At 31.4% G+C, this 13,305-nt stretch overlaps 1 non-coding gene across 1 annotated transcript; it reads right to left on the bottom strand.

Moving 5' to 3' along the window:
- Positions 1-9,291: 9,291 nt before the first annotated feature.
- LOC127902009 (small nucleolar RNA R71) lies at positions 9,292-9,395 on the bottom strand. The gene has a single exon (XR_008054414.1). It is a non-coding gene; the product is annotated as a small nucleolar RNA R71 (small nucleolar RNA).
- Between the last annotated feature and the right edge of the window lie 3,910 nt (positions 9,396-13,305).

Genomic DNA, 13,305 nt, shown 5'->3' with positions numbered 1-13,305 from the left:
CATCATAAACAAAAATCTAATAAAAGAGACCTATATAATTTTGCTAAATGAATAGTTGAATAAAGTTATAAATAATTTCACAGAAGGTGGGGATTTATTCGCTCTAAAAATTATTTGAAAACTTTAATTTTAATAAAAAAGTTTATTAAAACTATACTCATCACGTGAATTACTACTGAGGATAATTTATTATAAATCAATATTATATAATTACTTTGAACACCCATAAAGCACACTTATTATTCCATATATAATTCTCAAATGCCTTTTACCCTAAAACTTTTATTTCTAATATCTTAATCCATGCTTAGAACTTAGAAGAACAATGAGGAAATCAATATTTTTGAAAAAAAATTGACTACAAAGTATTTGTAATACTTTTTATTTTTTTGAAAAATAAAATGATACAAAAATATTGGAAAGATTTTTTTTTCCTTTTGAGCCTTCTTCTTCTTCTTATTTGTCTTTTCGTCGTCGTTGTCTTCTTCTCCTAGTTTTTTTTTTTATTTGGACGTACTTACAGATTTTTTTATTATGTTCTCATTAAAAGTAGTTTTGGGTACAAAGTCTAATATTAAACATAAATAAACAGAAAATTAATGACTAAAATTATGTTAAATAATTTGTTTACCACTTGATTTGATTATATTATTGTAAGTATGAGTTAGATCTCTTAAAACTGGTGCGATCAATAGTTTATTTGTGTTTCAACTAAATAAAGTGAAGTTTTTTTTTTTTTTTTTGGGGGATAAACCCCTGTAAAGAGGCAATTTATTCTAAGTAAAAGAAACATTTACAATCAATTAATGGAGAACATAGTGAACCTTACCCCTTAGAATAATTATAAAACCGAAATAGATGAAAATAAGCGAAAAGCCATTAAGTAACAACAAAATAGAACAAGCTTCTAGAAAATCCATATCTTGGAAAACCATTTACCTCTTTGGAAAGAACGCTTTGAACCTCGTAAGGTGCAGCATGCCACCAAGAAAGGTCACTACAATCAAGCCCAAGATTAGCCAGACCATTTGCAATGCGATTGCATTCTCTAAAAGTATGAGAAAAACGAAGCTATAAAGTTAAGTAATTAATTTAAAAGTTAAGAAAATTTTAAAAATTTTAAGAGTGTATAAAAGTAAAATTAATTTATGAGTATACACAGTCATGTAGTGTAATAATTTATTTTATGAGTATACACAGTCATATAGTATAATAATTTATTTTATGTATTCTTAATTTATTCATTAGACTTCAAGTACAAAATTACAATCACACATTAATAATTTCCAACGAAAAACTACAATAAGAAAACTAGCTAATCAGACCTAGAAAAATCGTACGGAAAAAATCTCCAAAGCCTCTTGTTTGAATATGGAATCATTTAGAAGTAATCGTGATTGTATCCTCTCTTTAGCTTTGTAGAATAATCATTTAGTAGAAGAATGTCAAATGATCATTCTGGCCAGTAAAAATAGAAATTCAATATCTTTAGCCCGAGCAAGTATTTTGACTAGAAAAATTGTAATTGGTTGAAACCATGAGTGCCCCCTCAAATTTTTTGCTTTTTATGTAAATTCTCCATTTTTCTAGAATGCACAATTTTTTTTTAACCTTTTCTGAACTTTAGATTTTTTTTTTTTGAGAATGTTTAAGTTAAAACAGTGGAAAAATCTTTTTAAGTCTTGTATGGCGCACAAAATCTGACCCCACTAGCTTTGTCTTTTTTAAAGTGAGAAATTAAAAAAAATAAATAAATAAGTAAAAGAAGAAAGAATCCCGTTAGTGCGCAAAAAAGTTGGATTTGGAAAGAAAAGTAAGTCCTCGGTAACAGATACTAGGTGCATAAGTGATTACTTTTATTTGATAATCCATGCATTTGGAAAGAAAAGTAAGGCTACAGTAAAAATTAGGGGTAAAAATGATTACTGAGCTGGACCCTCTTTCATTTGAAAAATTGTAGGAAAAAAAGAGAGTAGAAAATGATGATGAATTATTGAATTGGGACCCCAATCGTACGAGTCCAAGAAAACGTAATGATTTACAAATTCTCAAAGAATTAAGTTCTTCTTTGGGCTCTTGCCACTTTTTTTTTGGGACCGATACGACTTTATATGAGCGAAAAATCTGGGGAGAAATTGACTTTCAACTTTATACAGTAGGGTGCTTCTTAGAATTTTATTAGTATTCTAAAATATTAATCTTCCACATTAAGAGATAAGTAAGAGTAATTTTTTTTTGTGTTTGACTAGAGATTACTCATGTGCTTGATTTAATTGTAAATTAGAGTTGAATAACTCAAATTTACATGTGATTTGAATCATTCAAGTTGGATTAAATTATGAGACACATGGATAATTAATTTAAATTAAATAAGAAAAATGAATGATTAATTTAAATTAAATTAGGAAAAGAACTAAAGAGAGTTTGTCATAAGGGAGACAAACAAAGCCTTCCACGATGATTGTTGAGAAGAGAATAGTTCTATTATTCTTTTTAATGCATTTTACTTTTGTCTCATATTTTTTCATCAAATTTATTTTGTTGTTATAAACTGTTGTGTTTAAAGCGTAACTTCACAACAATATCATTGTATCTTAGAGATTAAACTGTCTTATTTGTCTTTCTTACGCCGAGAAATCTTCATTTGAGGGGTGGAATTTAGTCTTAAGGACAATGCTTCATGCACACCTTGACAAATTTATGTTTGCCAATCGGGTAACAACTTGAGCATTTCAGGATGCAACTTTTAGGTTTACTATTGCAAGTTCCGACATTTACCGGGTGCAATTCCAAGGTCGAATAACTATGTTGCTATGCTCAAGCCATTGTTCATCGTCAGTGTGTTTGCTGATTGAAGTTCTGCTCAGGATGATTTTGGATTCTTACAAACAATATTGACTCATATTTCCAATAATCTTAAGACCAATTTATGAGGTTTGATTATTTCTTCAAATAAGGTATACAAACCTACTATCTACGATTTTTATTAGCTATAAAAATGCATCTACAATTAGGGATTTATTAAAATATACATGGTAGTAGATCCCAAATCTTAGTAAGTTTTATTAGTGACTTCTTTAATTTTAGGCATGCTTTGGTAAGAAATATTTGACTACCTAAGATTACAACAAAGATTTAAGCTAATAGTTGGTTATTATAAAATTCGCCACAATTAATTTAAATTGATTTTCAATCTAAAATTTTTATATGTTATACTGGACATCCAAAGAAATTTTTGAAACTTGTTACACTAGAAATTTTTTGTTCTAGTAAAATATATGAATTATGAAACTATTTTACCATATCCATACTTCTTAAAAAATTTTGAAATTTGAAACATTGTTTCCTATATATGTCTTCAAAAACTATGAAATTCGGAAAATTGTTTCCTATATTCAGTAAAATACATGAATTATGAAAATTTCATGATTTTTCATACTAGAATAAATTATTTTGAATTTTTTAACTTAGTAAGCTCAAAGCAGAAAAATATTTGACAAGATTTATGAGGTCAAAAATGAAAATTATTTTCAATAGTTTTAGATGGAATTGAGCTACGGTAATTTTATTATTAAAACTCTATATGTCAGCATACGCTCTGTAAAATTATATTGTTTTGATGATGAAATAATTTATTAAAAATCAAAGACTAAAGAATGCTCTATTGTGGAACTAATGTTGTTTATTATTTGAGTCTTGAAGATACAATTGTGATTATTAGAATTAAAGAGAAAAATATCAATAATGAGAATAGAATGGTCAAGGAATTAAATTCCGAAACAAATTTACTTGAGAATTATTGTCCTTACAACAAGAAGCAGAAGAAAAGTCCCAATAATTATTTCAATCTCATTATTAAAGTTAAGAAAATTGTATTGCCAAGTAAATTCTACCTCTAGCCTGGTGTAGCCCTCTTAAATATTTTATTTAGTTATATAATTGCCCTTATTGAAATTTATATAAATATTTTTTTTTAAAAGTTATGCCGCCTTTTCAACCATCCTCAAATTCTTGTCAGAATTCATCCGAACTACAATTTGAAACTCTCATCTTTTCATGATTCATTGTCAAAGTATAAGCTTTTAAGTTAAATGTAAAGAGCAATTATAAATTTCAAAGAAAAATAGGTAATTTTATAATTTAAATATTGTTTTTTATTATGCTGCACTTTATTATTTTATTTTTTATTACATTATACTTTTATTTTTTATTAGGAATTATATTTCAATAATTTCATCTGTACATAACTAATATTTTGAAAAGTAAGGCTCATTATGTCCCCTTATTAAGTGTATCTTTATTTAATAAAGTTCTCTCATCCAATAGAAAAGTATTGAGGGCCATTTTATGATGCCATGATTAAAGTTACGGTATCAATACCGTAATTAAACATAAATTATGTTAACATGAATATGTTAATAATATTGATTTTGATAATAACAAACATTAAATGGTTTTTTTATAAAATGTTGGAGCTATTTCTTAAATAAACGAAAGCCTTATAAACATTCCAATTATATTCATAAAAGATGGACTTTCAAATTAGAAAATGATTCTCAGAAAAAAAATCTGGTTTAAAATGTGATTACGGAAATAAACAGTGAACTGTTTTCTTTTGAACAGTTAACCGATTAAAACCAGAGAGCAACATATTGCCTAAACTGTAACCGATTAAGAAAAACGAAAAACACAAAAAACTGGGAAGGCTACTGTAATTTAACGGTGAACCATTTATTTAAATGGTTAACCGATAAAATCCAGAATTGAAGATTGTACTCATCTGGCACCATTTAACAAAACCGGATAAGGCTAATTTGTTTTGCAGGTTATTGGAAATAAACGGCGAACCGTTGATTACAAACGGTTAACCGATAATTTCCAGAGAGGTCATTTCATGCAAATCCTTAACCGTTTAATGTAAACGGATAACTGATGGTCATCTTGTAGGTCACTGGAATTTAACGGCGAAAGGTTGACCCTAAACGGCAAACCGTTTATTTGAAAATTAGCCCAACGGTAATATTGACAAGACAAAACGGTTAACCGTTAATGTCTAACGGCGAACTATTTTCTAGCAGACAGTGTATAACGGCTAGTTTTTTAGCTACAGTTATAAATAAGCTCATTCAAAATCAAATAAGATTTATCACAACACGAACATTGAGCTTATATTCGAGAATACAATTTTCATAGAGCTTTAAAACACATTCTTACTTCATCTATTCACACATTGGGCATTGATTTGTAATCTTAAATATTGTGTGAGAGAAAAATAATTTTTAATCTTTTACTTTGAGTGATTGTAAGTGTTGGGATACACTTGGGTTAAGAGATTGGGAATAATCTCTTGTTGTAAAGGTTCATTGACACCTTGGAAGTCAAGTGTAAGCATTTGAAGCCTTGGAGGCTTGCTTAGTAAAATCCTCAAGCCCGGAAAGTTTGGAGGCGTGGACGTAGGCGAGGTTGGCCGAACCACGTAAAAATCTCCGTATTTGAATCTCTCTTCTCTTATCTTTTTATATTGTAATTGATTTAATTGTTATTCCATTAAATTCATTTTAGATTTGCTTGATAATTTGTTTTAGAATCCAATAATTTTTGGAATCCCAATTCACCCCCTCTTGGGTTGCACACTTGTATTTCAAATTATGTAAATGAATAATAAAACTTGTAAATCAACATTAACTGTAAAATAAAATATAAATTTTAGAAATTAAACATAAGATTTGTAAATGTAAGTAAAACGAGTAAATTAATATAAAACTAATAAATTGATGTATTATTAGTAAATAAGACAAAAACATGTAATTATGACATAAAACTCGTAAATCAACATTAAGTGAAAAATAAAACATAAAATTTAGAAATTAAATATAAGATTTGTAAATGGAAAATAAAACAAGTAAATTAATATAAAACTAGTAAATTGATATATTATTAGTATACAAAGCTAAAACTTGCAAATATAACTTAAAACTAGTAAATTAACATTAACTGTAAAATAAAACATAAATTTTGAAAAGGAAACAAAAGACTTGTAAATAGAGAGTAAAATAAGTAAATTACTATAAAATTGATAAATTGATGGTATTACTGGTAAATAAAACAAAAATTTACAAATATAACGAAAACTAGTAAATCAACATTAAGCATAAAATAAAATATAAATTTTAGAAATGGAACATAAGACTCGTAAATGGAAGGTAAAACAAGTAAATTAATATAAACTAGTAAATTAATGTATTACTAGTAAAGAAAACAAAAACTTACAAAGATAACATAAAAATAGTAAATCAACACTAATTGTAAAATAAAACATAAATTTTGAAAATAAAACATAAGACTTGTAAAAAGAAGGTAAAATAAATAAATTACTATAAAACTAGTAAATTAATGTATTACTGGTTAATAAAATGAAAACTTATAAATATAACCAAAAATAAATAAATCAACATTAAATGCAAAATAAAACATAAATTTTAGAAATGGAACATAAGACTTGTAAAATGGAATGTAAAATAAGTAAATTAATATAAACTAGTAAATTAATTTATTATTGGTAAACAAAACAAAAACTTGCAAATATAATATAAAACTAGTAAATCAACACTAACTGTAAAATAAAATAGAAATTTTGGAAATGAAACATAAGACTTGTAAAAAATAAGTAAATTACTATAAAATTAGTAAACTAGTGTATTACTGGTAAATAAAACGAAAACTTATAAATATAACATAAAACAAGCTAATCAACATTAAATGCAAAATAAAACATAATGTTTATAGATTATGCCTAAAACTTATGAACAAAAGGTAAAATAAGTAAATTAATATAAGAGTTACTGTAAAAAAAAAAAAATTCACAGTTGTAAAATAAAAACTCGTTATAATGTTTACTACCTTATATATTTATTATTTTTTATTTAAATTGAATAGCGTTAGTTTTGCATTTGCAATACATGTGATGTTTTATTAAAGATGAAAGTTATGCTCAAAATCGGATTTTAAAAAAATATTATTTTAATATCTTTCATAGTTGTTGTTGTTGTTGAGTGTTAGAAAATGCATATTTATAAAGGAGAAAACCGTTATTTTACATTTCAAGTCTTACTAACAACCCTTACTTTTATGTATTTAACCTTCTTGTGATTTAATTACATGTGTTTTATTTTAATTAAGTATTTTATGTATTTTAGGGGCATTATAGTCATTTTACAATAAAGGAGAGATCAGACGGCAAAACAGACATCACTTTTGAACTCAAGACGGTCGAAAACTTTAGGAGGAGTATAAAAAGAAAAATGGCACTATTCATATGTACGGTACTATTCACGTGTACGGTACTAACTACGTTACTATTCACAACACTGTTCACATAGACGGATCAATGACGTGGCATTGACCGATGATGTGGCATTGACTGATGAGGTGTCACGATCCTGTTGGGCTAAAATTCTTATGTACTGTTGATGGTGACGTGGCAGCATATCAGTGGATGAAAAATCTCGCGTACGGTACATGCATCACACATGATTATTTTGAACCAAACCGCGTTACTGTTCATCCGAGTCAAACCGCATTACTGTTCATCCGAGTCAAACCGTGTTACTGTTCATCCGCGTGGTCAAACCGTGGACTGTTGACTGATGACGTGGCGCAATCCTGAGCGTCAAAACTGTTTTTAATCCGATGGCCATGATTTACTCCATGTATCTATAAAAAGGGGGCCTCCCCCCTAATTTGATATCTCTGAATCCATTTTTGGGATCCATTTTCTGTAATTCCTTCTCCATCTTGTATTTTCTTTGTATTTTAATAAATTCTCATTTTGCCCCTAGTTCAATTATGAGTGGCTAATTTTCTTTCAAGCTTGGATTGAAGGTGAAGTCTCAACATGTGTCATGAGCTTAATTTGGTAAATTTATTTTCTCTTCCCCTCTAGTTTTTGTGGATGTTTTGACTTCTCGTCGACAAATAATACTAATCTTGTCTAGTACCGCCTTGGTTTCACCGGCTCTCTAGTACAAGGTTATTATTATTTGGCACGATAAGCCCTTAGCACCATATTGATTAGAGCGTGGTTCATGAGGTGTGGATTCCCCCCTCATGATTTAATTGGCATTAATACGGATTATTTAGCCCATGATGCATGTTGATACGGATCCAGATACCCAAGTACGTCATTTCAATAGAATTCTCTTCAATTTATTCTCGCCATTGCAATTCCAATTTTAGAATTTATTATCGCCATCTCAATTCCAATTTTAGGATAATTTAAATCATTTCCACCACAATTTCAACCACATATTTACAAAATTAATTCTACATATAATTAAAATTCACCTCCTCGTGGGATCGACACTCGTCACCATTGATCTATACTACAATAGATTCGTGCGCTTGCGAGTACATTAAAATTTGCACAACAAGTTTTTGGCGCCGTTGCCGGGGAGGTAAGTAATTTTAATTCATAGAATTAATTTTTGTGAATAATTTCTTTTAAATTGTTTTCTTGTATTTTATTTTTTTATTAAAGAAAAAAAGAGTGAATTTACATTTTGAGTTAAGAATTTTATTTTATTTTTCTCTTCTTTAAAATTCTGTAATTTAATTTTCAATTTATTTTTCTTTGTAATTTTTTTTTGTTTATCTTATTAATTTATTTTTAGTTAATTTATTTCACGTATTTGTTTTTGTATATTTTATAGAAAGGTTTTAATAGCGCAATAAGGTTAGTATCGTAATTTCTCCCTCTTGTTTATTTTTATTTGTTTTGTTCCCATCTTTATTTTTTATTTTTTATTTTATTTGTTTTGCATGCATGGTCGAAGGTCATTATTACCCAATCTTGAACCTATAGACCTTGAACTTGAGAAAACACTTCGCACACACAAACAAGTAAAAAATAAAATGGATTTGCAACCACAGGAGAGGCCATTTAAGGATTATTTCAGTCCTTTAGCAAATTTGAGCACATCATGTATAAGATACCCAAATGTAGCTGCTAGGAGCTTTGAATTAAAACCTAGTGTGCTAAATTGTCTCCCCACATTTTATGGCCTAGAAAATGAGGACCCATATAATCATCTGAATGATTTTCATGCTATTTGTCAAACTTTTAAATACGAGAATTTTTCAGACAATGATGTTAAACTTAGATTATTCCCATTTTCTTTAAAGGATAGAGCTCGTTCATGGTTAAATACTTTACCTGCTAATAGCATCACATCATGGGAACAAATGGTAACTAAATTTTTGAATAAATATTTCCCAGTGCATAAAACCAATGCTATTCGCAGGGAAATCTCGGAGTTTACCCAGAGAGAGGACGAGCAATTTTTCGAAACATGGGAGCGATTCAATGGGCTACTCTTGAAGTGTCCACATCATGGGTACGAGAAATGGCACCAATGTCAATACTTTTTGGAGGGATTACTACCGAATGTGCAAGAATGGCTAATGGCAACAAGTGGAGGAGAGCTAATGTCAAAAAGTGCATCAGAAATTTGGGAATTCTTCCAGCGACAAGCGGATAATTCCCAACAACGGAGTCGATCAATCAGGAATACTAGAAGAATTAAGGGAGTAAATGAGGTTCAAATTGGCGAGTCAACTTCGGGAATCAAAGAAGTCAAGGAGATGGTTGAAGGTCTTGCTCGACAAATAGCATCGTTATCGACTGCTAAATCAACAGAGCCACATGACCATGACTCATACTCAGATCAAGCCAATGCCATAGGTGTAATGAGAAAATCATCTAATTACAACCCATACTCCAACACATATAACCCTGGATGGAGAGACCACCCCAATTTTTCATGGTCTCAAGGACTCCAACAGAATGGACCAGTAGCTCCAGCTCCACCAATGCAACAAATTCCTCAAGTTCCTCAAGCCTCTCAGCCCCCATTTAGACCATACAATCAGAACCAGAACTACTCTCAACCCAGACCATGGGAGGATGCATTCCAAAATTTCAAGAATGTTACTCACTCCACGATTGAGCAACAAAACCGCACCATTGATGGACTACGAAATGAGTTGAGAGCAGGCTTCAATTCACAAGCTCAATCAGTTTCAAGCCTTGAGAAGATGGTGGGACAGCTTGCTTCTTCAGTTCAGACCTTGGCAATGATTGTTGAGAAAGGTAAGTTTCCAAGTCAACCAGTGCCTAATCCTAAAGGAGTATATGAAGCAAGTACCAGTTCACCACAACAGCATGGAGAGGTCAAAGCAGTAATGACCTTGCGAAAAGGAAAAGAAGTCGACAACAAAGTGGAGATGCCAGTGACAAAAGAAAATCAAATTGTTCCTGTGAGTGTTGAGGACTCGTCACCGGAGGAGAAAGAAGAAACCAACCCACGAGAATATGTTCCGAAAGCTCCATTTCCTCAGCGGTTAGCTAAAGGCAAGAAGGGAAAATCCACAGGTGAGATTCTTGAAATCTTCAAACAGGTAAGTGTTAACATCCCTTTGCTTAATGCTATTAAACAAGTTCCATCTTATGCGAAGTTTCTTAAAGACCTTTGTATTAAAAAGAGAAATATGCATGTTCAAAAGAAGGCATTTTTAACAGAAAACGTTAGTTCTATACTCCAACATAAAATTCCTTTAAAATGCAAAGACCCAGGCTCCCCCACTATCTCATGTAGTATAGGGAACCACACAATTGAGAATGCTTTGTTGGATTTATGAGCTAGTGTAAATTTGTTGCCTTATTCAGTGTTTGTGAAACTTGGACTTGGAGAATTACACCCAACTCCAGTGGTGTTACAACTCGCAGATCGGTCCACGAAAATACCTCGTGGTATTGTGGAGGACGTGCTTATCCAGGTAGACAAGTTTTATTTTCCTGTTGATTTCATTGTAATTGACACTCAACCAATACAGGATTCAAGGAAGCACATCCCCATTATTCTAGGCCGACCTTTCTTGGCAACTGCGGATGCTCACATTCAATGCAGGACTGGAAATATGCAGTTGTCCTTCGGCAACATGACTATGGAGCTGAACATCTTCAACATTGCCAAACAACCTCATAATGCAGATGATGGAATTGTTGATGTGGATTTAATAGAAACAATAGTTGATAACACTTTTCTTTCAAACCTTAGTGATGATCCTTTACAAACATGTTTAACTCACTTTGGTTTGGATTTTGATATTGACAGATCGGTCGATGAAGTCAACGCCCTGCTTGACTCAGCACCATCTATGGACACTAATAAATGAAAGTCAAGAGTTGAGCAACTAGCACCATCAGAGAAGAAACTTATCCCATCATCAGAATCACCACCGAAACTCGAGCTCAAACCATTACCCAACACTCTGGAATATGCATTTTTGGGAGAAGAAAGTACTCTACCGGTAATCATCTCATCATCCCTAAATGACGAACAAAAAGGTAAGTTGTTGGATGTTTTAAAAGAGCACAAAGGAGCATTAGGATGGACCATAGCAGACATAAAAGGTATAAATCCAGTAGACTGCATGCATTACATTCACCTTGATGAAAATGCTAAATCTACTAGGGAAATGCAACGTCGGTTAAATCCTAATATGAAAGAAGTTGTTAGAACAGAAGTCCTTAAGCTATTAGATGCTGGTATCATTTACCCCATTTCTGATAGTTCATGGGTCAGTCCTGTACAAGTTGTCCCTAAAAAGTCAGGAGTCACAGTAGTTACCAATGCTGATAATGAATTGATACCCACTAGAGTAACTACAGGATGACGTGTATGCATTGATTATAGGAAGTTGAATTCTGTCACACGTAAAGACCATTTTCCTTTACCATTTATTGATCAAATGCTTGATAGATTAGCAGGCCATGAATTTTATTGCTTTCTAGATGGCTACTCAGGATATAATCAGATTCCCATAGCACCAAAAGATCAAGAGAAAACTACTTTCACTTGCCCTTTTGGCACATTTGCATATAGGAGAATGCCATTTGGATTATGCAATGCACCTGCTACATTTCAACGATGCATGTTGAGCATTTTTTCTAATATGGTTGAACGATTCTTTGAAGTCTTTATGGATGATTTTTCTGTCTTTGGTGACTCATTTGATCAATGTTTACATCATCTAACACTAGTTCTGCAGAGATGTGTCAAGAAGAACTTGGTATTAAATTGGGAGAAATGCCATTTTATGGTAAAACAAGGTATTGTTCTCGGTCACATCATTTCGAGCAAAGGTATTGAGGTTGACAAAGCCAAGGTGGATCTCATTTCTAATCTTCCTCCACCCAAAACAGTCAGAGAAGTAAGATCTTTCCTTGGGCATGCTGGTTTCTATAGACGTTTCATTAAAGATTTTAGCAAAGTTTCTAGACCCTTATGCAATTTACTTGCTAAGGATGTACCTTTTATCTTTAATGATTCATGTCTTATGGCGTTTGAAAAATTAAAACAGTTGTTGACATCATCACCCATCATTCAGGCCCCGAACTGGAGCTTACCATTTGAACTCATGTGTGATGCATCTGATTATGCAGTAGGAGCAGTATTAGGACAAAGAGTTGATCGAATTCCCCATGTTATTTATTATGCTAGTATGACATTGAATGATGCACAGTTGAACTATTCAACTACTGAAAAAGAAATGCTAGTAGTAGTGTTTGCATTGGAAAAATTTCGATCATATCTCATTGGTTGTAAAATAATTATATTCACGGATCATGCTGCTCTTAAATATCTTCTCACAAAGAAAGATGCAAAAGCCAGACTAATTCGTTGGGTGTTACTTTTGCAGGAGTTTGACTTGGAATTCAAAGATAAGAAAGGCACAGAGAATGTTGTGGCGGACCATCTCTCTCGTCTCCATTTTGACACAATTACAGAATCATTACCATTGAATGAGTCATTTCCAGATGAACAATTAATGAATGTGGAAGTATTACCTTGGTATGCTGATATAGTTAATTATCTTGTTACATGTAAACTTCCAGAGCATTGGACCAAGCAAGACAAGGCTAAATTCTTTGCAGAAATAAAGAATTTCTTTTGGGATGACCCGTATTTGTTCAAGTATTGTGCAGACCAAATTGTTAGACGATGTGTCCCAGAAAGTGAAATTCAAGATATCCTTTCATTCTGCCATGAACAAGCTTGTAGAGGCCATTTCAGTGCTAAGAAAACAGCAACTAAAGTTTTACAATGTGGTTTCTATTGGCCAACTATATTTCGAGACGCTTACACTTTCTGTTCTTCATGTGATAGGTGTCAACGAATGGGGAGCATTACACGAAGGAACATGATGCCATTAAATCCAATTTTAGTGGTTGAAATTTTTGACGTA

Source organism: Citrus sinensis, chromosome 4 (genome assembly GCF_022201045.2).
Source record: "Citrus sinensis cultivar Valencia sweet orange chromosome 4, DVS_A1.0, whole genome shotgun sequence".
NCBI classification, from domain to species: Eukaryota; Viridiplantae; Streptophyta; class Magnoliopsida; order Sapindales; family Rutaceae; genus Citrus; species Citrus sinensis.
Note: the sequence above shows the minus strand (reverse complement) of the source record. Positions and strands in the feature narration are given on the sequence as shown.